The sequence below is a fragment of the Dendropsophus ebraccatus genome, chromosome 13 (assembly GCF_027789765.1).
Source record: "Dendropsophus ebraccatus isolate aDenEbr1 chromosome 13, aDenEbr1.pat, whole genome shotgun sequence".
Classification (NCBI taxonomy): Eukaryota; Metazoa; Chordata; class Amphibia; order Anura; family Hylidae; genus Dendropsophus; species Dendropsophus ebraccatus.
Window position 1 is genome coordinate 54,142,732 of NC_091466.1, and position 7,548 is coordinate 54,150,279.

Here is a 7,548-nt window from a genome sequence, read left to right on the forward strand (position 1 = left end):
CAGCGCGGACCTGGTAATGTATGCATTGGGCCGTGGGGGGTTAAGGGGACTGCAGCTTACATACTCGCAGCGGGATGGCAATTCTGCTGAGAGTATGTCATTCTATTGAAACTGACTGGAGGGGAATCGCAGCGGATTTCGCTACAAACTCACAGCGTGAAATCCGCTGCGATTCTGTTATGTGTGAAGCTACCCTAAGACCGCATTCACACCAACATGTGGCTAAAACCAAGACCCCATTTCTTCACAGGGATTACTGGCAACATTGCACAGCTATTGGTGACCACATGAGGACATGTTTTTGCCATGAGCGGTAATTACAAACGTGGGGACAAAGGTGGACCAGGTGGTACCCAATGTCCTACAGCATAGCAAAGCTCAGCTTTGACCTAGCAGCAGTGGTGCACCTAACTACCTAGTTCCCCAAAAATAAGACATCCTCTGAAAATAAGTCATAGTGGAGGAATTACAGGATAGCTTAAAATAAGGCACCCCCTGAAAATAAGGCATCCCTTAAAATAAGACCCCTGCCACCACCGTGCCGTTAAGAGGAGGGGGTGCAGGGTATTGAGGGGAAGTGTGTGTGTGTGTGGGGGGGGGGGGGGAGTTGTCTGGTAATGCTGGTTTGTGGCGACAACTACTACACAGTATATAATAAATATTCTTTGTGTGAATTCTTCTTCATGGAAAAATAAGACATTCCGTGAAAATAAGACATTAGATATCCCCCCTCCAAGTCCCCTTCTTGTTAAAAATTGTATTATTATGTAGCAAATGATACATGCACTACACTGGGACATTCCAATAGTAGTAATCATAAGATGACACTAGATGTCAGTGTTTCACTGGTGTTATGAGAATACAGATGCCACAGCAGGAAGAAAATGCAGCAGTACCAAGTCTGGTCCTGGAGTTTCATGTGGTTCTGCACACATACATTAAATGTGACGGTTGAACATCGCACTAATGTGATGTATACCTTCCTTGGTATGTTCAAGGTTTTGTATTCTGAATTTTTTATATAAAGAAAATAAAAAAATGTGAAGATAGATGCCTTAAGTCACGGCATATCAGTGAGTCGGGATCATACATATTACTACATGGAGCATCCCCCTGTTATTATGTTGTGCCTCAAAGTAATATATCTAGGCAGCAAATAATGAGAAGAGGATTTCATAGCATTATGCTGATCATATAAGTAAAAATTAAATTTAAAAAACTTTCTGGTGAGTACTATGAAGGGAATAGATGAAAACTGGTTACACAATCATAAACTAGGATTTGAATGTGAATTCTAAAGTAAAAATGATTGAAAAAAGAAAGAGAACATACATACCCAACCCCTGGTCCCCCATCGCTCCCCTGCAACTCCCTTTTACCATGTTCCATCCAGTCCTCTAATCTTTACTTATTTTACTCCAGGTGTGGAATACCCCTTTAAATGGAAATAAGGATCTGTAGGTGGTTTTATAGGTGGCTGAACATATCTATACAGACATTAATCTGCCAAGGCCCGTTCACATGACGGAATTGGCTCCGAAATTCCGTGCAGAATTCCCTCGCGTGGACTCCAAATCCTGCCTTCTATCTGCTTGAATGTGAGGGCTTGAGCGCCTCCGCTCTCTGCTCGAAGACTTGACATATTTATATACAGTGGTGCCTTGGATTACGAGCATAATTCGTTCCGGGACCGCGCTTGTAATCCAAATCCGCTCTTAAACCAAAGCAAAATTTCCCATAAGAAAAAAAAAAAAAAATCTATGAAATGCAGACAAATGGTTTTTTATTCTGAATAACATGTAAGACAGATGAAACAAATATTCAGAAACAGCTGAATCTGTGATATTATAGGTTACTGTACAGTATAGCAATCAGCATGTGGAGTATAATGTATAGTAACTGCATAATCCTGATAACACAGCAGCAGTTTGTAGATACAGGATGGGACTGCAGATCTCCATAATGCAGTAGCGTAGTACAACAGGCTAGAATAGAGAAGCAGGACTGCTGTCAGAGGTCTGTGTGGTCACATGACAGCAATAGGGAAAGCTACAGTCAGTGAAGGGCATCACAGTTAGCTCAAATGTTGTTTATTTAAAGGGCTGCTCCAGAGACTTTTTTTTTTTTTGCTCACGCATTGCTTTATACATACATATATTGCTATATATAAATTGCTCACCATGCTACTGGTTCTAACTGAGCAAGTGGTAATAGCAATAGCAATAACCATTCACTATGCAGAGGCTTCCGCACACAGCATTCGTGTAAGAATATACTGTGCATGGGAGGAACAGGACCCTGCTCTGTATTGCGCTGGTTAGCAGAGCTAGAGCAGAGCAGGAGATCGAGAATTGGGAGGCTTAGGCAGCCCTGCAGTTCCTGACACAAATGTTGCTGGAAGCATATGAGGCCATGTCACCCCTTACTACTGCCAGTCAATGGAAGTATATACGTAAATAAGAAGACTAGACATTTGTTTTAATTAAGCTATATTACAAAGGACTATAACTTTACTAAGGCAATGTGTTAGAAATACATTTTTTTGTCCCAGAGTACCCCTTTAACTTATGGCCAGTTATTTCCAGCTTCAGATAATTTACCCATGACACAATTGCAAGATGCTTAAAGGGGTTATCCAGCGCTACAAAAACATGGCCACTTTCCCCCTACTGTTGTCTCCAGATTGGGTGGGGTTTTGAAATTCAGTTCCATTGAAGTAAATGGAGCTTAATTGCAAACTGCACCTGAACTGGAGACAACAGTAGGGGGAAAGTGGCCGTGTTTTTGTAGCGCTGGATAATCCCTTTAAGCGTCTTGCAATTGTGTCATGGGTGAATTATCTGAAGCTGGATAACCCCTTTAATGGTTGTCATGGCAGCCAGGGGCCTTCTGAGGGCCTATTATACAGAGTGATAATCTGCCAAATCGGATCATCAATCTGTGTAATAAGGACAATGATCAGCCGATGAAATCGATCATTGGTTCATTGTGACTTTAGGACCTGACCTACAGTCATCGGTCACTGGGTGCGCATTGTTACGTGTAATAGGGATGTGCAGCCGACGCAGTGTCTGAAGTGACACTGCGGGGATGGGCCAAAGCTAGCCGGACATCAGGGAGCGCGGAGAGGTATGTATAAGTTTATTATTTTACTCTTAGGCAAGGGCTGCAAGGACATCACTTACATATATACTCACATATACACACACATATATACAGCAGTTGCTGCACGATTATCAAGCCATATATCGGCTCAGTAAGCGAGCACCGATCTAGCAGATCATTACTTGCTTATATCATGTCATCAGGCCATGTAATATGGCTCTAAAAGCCTCTGTGCCTGCCATGATTCCACTACAATTACACCTTGCAATAGGATATAGGCTATAAAGAGAAAGAGAGTAGGCGCACTATACAACAGTACTGTAAAAAACTGATTTGTGTAAGGTTCCACTGCAGCCAAAACCTCCATGGTCATCCTGGAAAGAAAGCCAGCCGATCCAGGGTAGTATTAGCAGAGCAGAGGTGTCGGATGAGAGCTGGTTTACCAATAATCCTGGGAGATGTATTCAGTGCACAGAGCAACCAGCAGTATAAGACCAAAGATAAACTAAGGGAGGTTTCAGCCGACACCTCTACCTTGCAATAGAAGACTGTAATACCAAGGTAAAAACCGCACCAATGACAAGGGGGTACTGCCTGGAGAGAAAAAAAAAAGTTGAATCACCGGAGGCGACAAGCCTTCTTTACAATGAGAACAGTGAATCTGTGGAAGAATCTACCCCAGGATCTGGTCACAGCAAAAACAGTGGTTTTACTACAGGCTTAGACAAGTTCTTAGCCCAAAATAATAAAATGCATATGTATAGAACCTACCCATCATCCACCCCCTTCCCCCGTATCCATCCCCTCCTTGGTTGAACTGGGTGACATGTGTCTTTTTTCAACCATACTTACTGTGTAACTATGATGCAATGTTGTCTGAAAGTGTTTGCATACTGAGATCAGATGGGGGGGGGCAATAAAAATGTAGTTAAAAATATAATATAAAATTAAACAGTATAAAAACAATAAAATGTATGTAGGCTTTTTTTCTAAAATAAAAAATGTAAACTTGAAAAAAAATGATATGATCTCACTGCTTCCAGAAGTGTCCGAACTTTTATCCTGTATAAACTAATTTTCTACAGCCTCCAGGAATCAAACACCAGTTTGGATAACGTTGTTGAACCTGAACATTCTTACAGATCCTCTCAACACTAGTAATATTATATCCATGCCTGTTTGAATACGTGACAATATCCTGCTGGCCTTAGAAGCAACTGATTGACATTGCATGCCGTTCTGTAGTCTATTATCTATGGCCGGGTTTACATATGTCCGGCGGTGCGGCGGCGTTTCCATCCGGCGCAGGAGAAAAGCGCCGGAGGGAAACGCATCTTTGAACTGATCCCATTGTTTTCAATGGGATCGTTCAAAATGTGCGGCGGGAAATAGTGGCCGCCGCATCGCCGGACCGTCGGTGCGTTAGGACGCATCTTGCAGCGTCCTGGCGGACCGCCGCTCCGGTGATGCGGCGCCGCACCAATACAATGGAATAGAGCGCCGGATGCCTCGCCGGGCAGGACGCATGTCGTTCGGCTCTGGCATCCGGCGGTCAGTCAAATAGTACACAAAATAAACATATATCTCCCCCTGTGTGCTCTCCCCCTCCCCTATAGTCCCCCCTTGGTCCCCCAGTAGTATATCACCCCCCCTGTTTCTCCTCCAGTAGTATATAGCCCCCATGTTGCCCCCCTAGTAATATTTAGCTTCCCTGTGTGCTCTCCCCCAATTAGTATACAGCATTGCTGTGCGCTCTCCCCCAATAGTATATAGCCCCCCATGTGCGCTCTCCCCCTCCCATATAGCCCCCCCTGTGCGCTCTCCTCCTCCCATATAGCCCCCCTGTGCACTCTCCCCCTCCCATATAGCCCCCCTGTGCGCTCTCCCCTTGTAGTATATAGCCCCCCTGTGAGCTCCCCCAATTTAGTATATAGCCCCCGTGCGCTCCCCCGCAAATCCCATTGAAAATGACAGGAAAACATACTGGGGAAAAAAATTTCAACTGATGAGCGCAACTTGTGACAACTGATGACAACTGATGGAAACTGATGGCAACTGATGGTTTTTAATGAAAAGACGGATAGAAAAACTGATGACAACTGATGCATTTTTGGCATCAGTTGTGACATCAGTTGTGGTCAGTTTTTAGGCAAAAAACGCAACTGATGCCAACTTATATATGTAAACCCAGCCTATGAGTACACCCAAGTCCTTGTTTACCAGAGACTCTCCCAGTGTAACTCCCCCTAGGACATATAATGCATGAGGGTTAGGGTGAGTATACACTACGTTTTTGCAGTCCGCTTAATGCATCCATTTAATGGAAAAAATAAAAAAAAACAGATGCATTTGTTTGCATCCGTTTGGATGAGTTTTTTCCATTGACTTCCATTATAAAAAAGGATCAAAAAGGATCCTTTTTCTTTAGCGCACACAAAAACGTGGTTGCCAATGTTTTTGTGTATGTTAAAAGTAACCATTTAAAAAACAGATCTGTTAGACAGCAAAATCGAGTGGAGATGTTACTTGCAGTAAAAAAAAAATGTATAGCAGAAAAAAATGTAAGCCAGTAAACCAAAGATAGTTAAAGCAAATAAATGAGTAACCAGAACACAGGAGTAACGACATACCCATATCATTATAACGACTGAGATTCTTGTAAAAACTACATTGAAAAAAACAGCAAAAAAGTGCCAAAAAACTAAAAAGTACAGCAAGTTTGGTTTTTTTTTAGCCCCCCCCCCCCCCCCCCCCCCCCCCCCCCCCCCCCCCCCCAAAAAAAACCCAAAACAATTTCTGTGGGAAAACCCAGGGCCTGCTGTGATTTTACAAAATTGCAAACACCGTAATACACCAAAGGGCCCTGACAAAAAGCAAAGCCAAAGACACGACACTGGATGTTTTGAAAATGCTGCCGGCATGGGAGACCGGGAGTCGGCAATGGCGGTGGAACAGGACAGGTATGTATATGTCCCGGATATCTCCCCTGCAATATTGAAAAATATAATGGTATCCCTTTAGGCCAGTGCTTCTCAAACTTTTTCGTTTGGGGCCTCACCCAACAGACCAAAGCAATGCCTGGGCCTCACCAGACTGACCAAGAGGGTGCTGGGCCTCACCATCTGTGGTGAAAGTCCATTTAAAAGCTGAAAATAATGCTAGGGCTGGCTTTCACCCGTCTCCCAAGCTAGATAATAATAAAGAAAGTACTAAATAAATAATAATGTTACTAAAACAGAGATTTTTGCAAACAGTAAAAGGACAGTGCAGATCATAGTTACTTTTGTGAAAACTGGCTCCCCAGCTGGGCCTCACCAACAACTAGGTGGCGCCTCACTGGTAAGGCCTGCCTCACAGTTTGAGAAGCACTGCTTTAGGCTATGTTCCCACACAGTATATTTGGTCAGTATTTTTCAACCAAAACCAGGAGTGAAAACACAGAAAGGCTCTGTTCACGCACTGATGAAATTTAGTGGATGGTCACCATTTAACGGCAAATAGCGGCCATTATTTCAAAACAACAGCCATTGTTTTAAAATAACTAATTTTTTGCCATTAAATGACGGCCAACCACTGAATTTCAACAACGTGTGAACATAGCCTGTGTTTTCAGTCCACTCCTGGTTTTGGTTGAAAAATACTGCCCAAAACACTAAGCAAAAATACTGCGTGGGAACATAGCCTTAATGGTAAAATCTGCAATCAGTGCACACATGAAGGAAAAATTCTTATGTTAATTAGCACATTATTTTTTGGCTGATTGTAGATACAAAATGGCTGAAATTATTAAATTGAGCTAAAAAACGGCTGAAATTATTAAATTGAGCTAAAAAACATAAAACATTTTGCAGGGTTTTTTTAACCAATTTGTACAAAATAGCTTGCCACAAAAAGTGCCAGATTTTTGTATAGCTGTTTTTGTAAAATAACCAGTAAGACAGTGTGTGAACATTGCCTAAGGTTAGGCCCTGTTCACACTACGGAATCTACACAGAGATTCCGCGCGGACATGTCAATTCTTTGAGCAAAGAGGTGCAGAGAGTGGAGGCACGCAAGCCCTCCCACTCAAACTGATAGCAGGCAGGATTCGGCGGGGGTCCACACAGAATCTCATTTACATCTCAGTTACAGAGTGTGAACGGGGCCTAAGTCAGCACAACAATAAATTATTCCTGTGCTTAGTGATAAACAGCGGAGATGTTTCTTGCAGTAAAAAAAAAAAAAAAGTATAGCAAACAAAAACCTAGTCAAGACTAGAAAGGCAGTAAACCAAAGAGTAACACTGCTGATAGTTAAAGCAAATAATGAAGTAACCAGACAAGAGGAATGCTGACTTACCCATATGATGATAACAACTGAGATTCTCAAGAATAGTCCTGGTTATCTTCCAGAAAGCTTTGATGATAGGATTCACAGGTTTCCTCATACATTCTCATCAGTCAA